Here is a 4316-nt window from a genome sequence, read left to right on the forward strand (position 1 = left end):
GCAGCAAGAAGTACCTGCGGCTGTTCAAGAAGTTGGCTGTCAGCGAGACCATCGCAGCATCCCGCAACGTCTACGCTGACCACATCGCCGCCAAGTGAATTAAAACCTCACTGGGTAGACACACACTAAACTAACACACACCTTCATGCCAGCTCGAAAACTTCCAACCAATATTTAACACACGCTAAACAAACACTCACCTCCATGCCTGCTCAAAAACAAACACCAAACTCAAGTGCCATTTTCGTGTCTTTTTTACAGCCCTTTTTTGGAAAAAATGTAACAAACATTTTTCTAAAAAAAAATACCTGTTCTTATCAGCTTAATATCTGGTATGGCCCTATGATGGGTCTTTGATATTAACTTTATTTTTGGAAAGCGGCGCCGTGTACGGGGCTTGCCCTCACGGCGCCACGGGTCGTTCCGGCGTTGCACTACAGCCGGGCACGGCCCACTGTCGAGAAAAAAAAATCAGAATTGTGTTCTGCGTATTGCAAGGGCGAGCGAGTAATTTTAACAGCTGTTCCAACAATCAAGTCACTGCAGTCGAACTTAATGTAACCGAAACAACGATCGAGACACCGCGACGTTGTGTGCCCATGTCGGGGGCCCCAAAGGAGCTGACTCGACGCATGGTTAGTGCCGGCGTGTAGTTGGTTTTCGCTTTCAAACGTAAACACAACAAGCTGTAGATGGTGTAATATAAACGTTAAGATGCGTGCACATTCATCGAACACACAGCAACTTCTTCGCTCGTTTATTTCGACCAATAATTCGTACTTTGTGTTTCTCGTGTCGCTATTCACCGGCTCCATGTTGGAGATCAGTCAAGAGGCGGTCAGGTCGACGAACGTCTGTGGCTATCGCTTCTCGGCCTTTTGGCTAAGATCAAATGTAGTACCTGTTCTTATCAGCTTAATATCTGGTATGGCCCTATGATGGGTCTTTGATATTAACTTTATTTTTGGAAAGCGGCGCCGTGTACGGGGCTTGCCCTCACGGCGCCACGGGTCGTTCCGGCGTTGCACTACAGCCGGGCACGGCCCACTGTCGAGAAAAAAAAATCAGAATTGTGTTCTGCGTATTGCAAGGGCGAGCGAGTAATTTTAACAGCTGTTCCAACAATCAAGTCACTGCAGTCGAACTTAATGTAACCGAAACAACGATCGAGACACCGCGACGTTGTGTGCCCATGTCGGGGGCCCCAAAGGAGCTGACTCGACGCATGGTTAGTGCCGGCGTGTAGTTGGTTTTCGCTTTCAAACGTAAACACAACAAGCTGTAGATGGTGTAATATAAACGTTAAGATGCGTGCACATTCATCGAACACACAGCAACTTCTTCGCTCGTTTATTTCGACCAATAATTCGTACTTTGTGTTTCTCGTGTCGCTATTCACCGGCTCCATGTTGGAGATCAGTCAAGAGGCGGTCAGGTCGACGAACGTCTGTGGCTATCGCTTCTCGGCCTTTTGGCTAAGATCACTGCCCCCGGGCCGAGAAGAGTTTTCCGACGAGTCATCTGCGTGTGCCTGGGGTCTCGCCCTCAAGACGAGGACCCCCAGGGGACCCTCAAGATCATCCCAGACCAGCTGTGCACACTCCTGGCGCCCTCTAGCTGAGCCTTGGGAACCATCGGATCTTGGACGACCGGCGACAGGCGGGTTATCTCGTTCCCCTTCCAAGCGCCCCGGTCAGCACCATCTGCCGGGCCCCAGAGCAACCAGTCAGTGAAGAGCGTCAGTGCCATTGGCCGAGCCTGGATGGGTCCAGCAAGCCGAGGCAGCTAGCAAGAACCACATCCAAGTAAGCACGAGATTATCAGTTTGACAAGATTAGAAGGCCGTGTGGTACGCCCACTCTGCTTTTCCTTTTCAAGAAAATGGCTTCACGCCAAGTTCCGCCCCCTCCCAAGGAACATTGTTTCTTGTTCACGGTACCAGATTCTACCACATCTGTGGATGAAATTATCGACAGCGTAGAAGAAGTTACAGGCGCCAATGGTGTACTGTTCTTGCAACATCTTGGAGGGTTCAAGTTCCTCGTGTGTGTCAAGACACCTGAACAGGCAACACAGCTACTCGTTCAGGGAAGCTTTAAGATAGCTGAAAACGTAATTCAAGTCGAAGCTGTTGGTACACCATGTGTCCCAGTCAACATTTTCCGACTACCTCCGTACATCTCGCATGAAACAGTCGCCGCAGCCCTACAACCTTTCGGTAAAGTCCGAGACATGTATTTCGCAACCATGCACTCAAGGCAAGAAGTTTTCAGCGGTACACGTGTAGCCAAGCTAGAGATGACCAAGCCGGCCCCGAATTTCCTCACAATTCAAGGCTACCGAGCCATGCTTGAATACAGAGGCATGCGCCGAGTGTGTGGCAAATGCAATGAAGAAGGGCACGTAGCCGCCAATTGCCCGACGCCTCACTGCGACCGCTGCAAAAGCTACGGCCACAACAGTGGGGAATGTAATGGCAAATGTCGCAAATGTGGCAGAGAACATTCGACTAAAGACTGTTTCCTACCTCGCTCCTACGCGGCTGCAACAAGACAAACCGACAAACCAAGCTCAGAACCCGTAGCCTCAACTTCACAAGCACCTTCCCCAGCTAGGACAATGACAGTCTTAACTAAGACTCCACCAACACGCAGTGCAAGCCTAAAAGCAACGCTTATAAGCGATATGAAAGCAATAGCAGCATCGTCAACCCAGACGAGCGCCAACGCAAGCCAAACCTCGGCCGAATCCGGACACGCAAGCACTGGAAGTTACAATGCTCTAAACGAAGAATCGGACAACAGTTTACAAACCTCATCGGACGAAACAAACAAGTATGCAGAATCACAAGGGAAAACTTCGAAAGAATCTGCAGGTGAAGAAACCCCCGACACAGGAAACGCCAACAGCCCACAAGAGGAAAAGCAAGACAAGACTGAAGGCAAAGAAAGCCAGAAATCTAGCACAATGCCTTCACCAACAAATCTTGACGAACGCCCACTGCGACCTATGCTGACCACCATGAATACATCATCTAAAGGCAACGCCAACCCAAAGGCCAACAAAGGAACTACCATTACAAGACCCCAAAAAACCAACGAGGGAGGCAAAACATCGAAGGCGCAACCCAACTCACATCAAAGCCGAAGATCAACAGGCTACCACTCAAGTGACAGTACCGACAAACTACAAGACCCCTGGCTTCCAGAAGCTGCAACTACACAGCTACCGGATCTTCGACGCGACCGATCAAGGTCACAACGGAGACCCAAACCCGAAACGACAAGCAGCGGAGGCGACACGAACAGCGGCAAAGCGTCACAGACCAAAAAAGCACGCGTCGACTCTCCGGCCAACTCGCAACACTCTTCAACTGAAGATGTAAGTGACAAAGATATGTTCTAATACTCTGTACTATAGCTTTCCCAACACCCAATATGTAGTGACTGTTGTACGCTACTTTCCTTTTTTTTTCTTCTCGATTGTAACATTGTTGCACATACAATATGATGCCCCCCCCCCCCCCCAAAAAAAAAAAAAAAAAAAAAAAATCGGCAGAGCAGTGCATCCACAATGAGCACCGAACAAACAGGCCTCTCTCCGAGACGCTCCTTCCCATCTTTTAACAATGACGTCCTTTTTACGTCATAAATTTGAAACGACCACGAAAGGGTGTGCCGTCAATCGAAACACCCTCTCCAGGTCAACCCCTCCGATAACTACCATCAGGAAAGAGAGCTTGCGCGCATGCACTGCTTGGCCGATTAACTTGCCCCCGCTCCTTATCGTTGCTTTCATATGTTATATGTCAAACGGCCCGAGTTGCACCCACACTTGCATCAGTGAACAACTATCCTTTTCTTGGGCGAGCCGGAATAGCCCCACTATGAAGTTAACCGTCGAGACGTCATTCGATAAACATTATACTAAGGTTCAAAGATGAAAGAAAGACTAAACCGCAAGCATCCCACAACTCTTCTTATCGCTTTGCCGCGCCGCAAAGAAACGACAAGTAACCATGCACAAAGAGCGTTCGTTAAGTAGAAGGCGACCCACGCTTTTATTCCACATCCTTTTTTCCTGCTTTGTTCTATCAATCATTTGCGTAAACATGCCCCAACTTAACGTAATGTCATTTAACGTCCGAGGTTTCAGAGACCCAGACAAACAACGCGAAATAATCCATCTAGCCAGACAAAAACACATCGACATTCTATGCATCCAGGAAACAAATTTCAGAACATCAAGAGATGTGTTAGAATTCCGGCACAGATTCGGCATGGATGCCTTCTTCTCCTTGACGGACGCTCATTGCC

The 4316-nt window shown here is 48.9% G+C and overlaps 1 non-coding gene and 1 pseudogene across 1 annotated transcript; both read left to right on the top strand.

Moving 5' to 3' along the window:
* The first annotated feature begins 259 nt into the window (after window positions 1–259).
* On the top strand, window positions 260–460 carry LOC119457158 (U2 spliceosomal RNA; annotated as a pseudogene).
* A 402-nt stretch (window positions 461–862) lies between these two features.
* On the top strand, window positions 863–1053 carry LOC119457183 (U2 spliceosomal RNA). The gene has a single exon (XR_005193183.1). It is a non-coding gene; the product is annotated as a U2 spliceosomal RNA (small nuclear RNA).
* The last annotated feature ends 3263 nt before the right edge of the window (window positions 1054–4316 follow it).

Source organism: Dermacentor silvarum, chromosome 6 (assembly GCF_013339745.2).
Source record: "Dermacentor silvarum isolate Dsil-2018 chromosome 6, BIME_Dsil_1.4, whole genome shotgun sequence".
In the NCBI taxonomy this organism is placed as follows: domain Eukaryota; kingdom Metazoa; phylum Arthropoda; class Arachnida; order Ixodida; family Ixodidae; genus Dermacentor; species Dermacentor silvarum.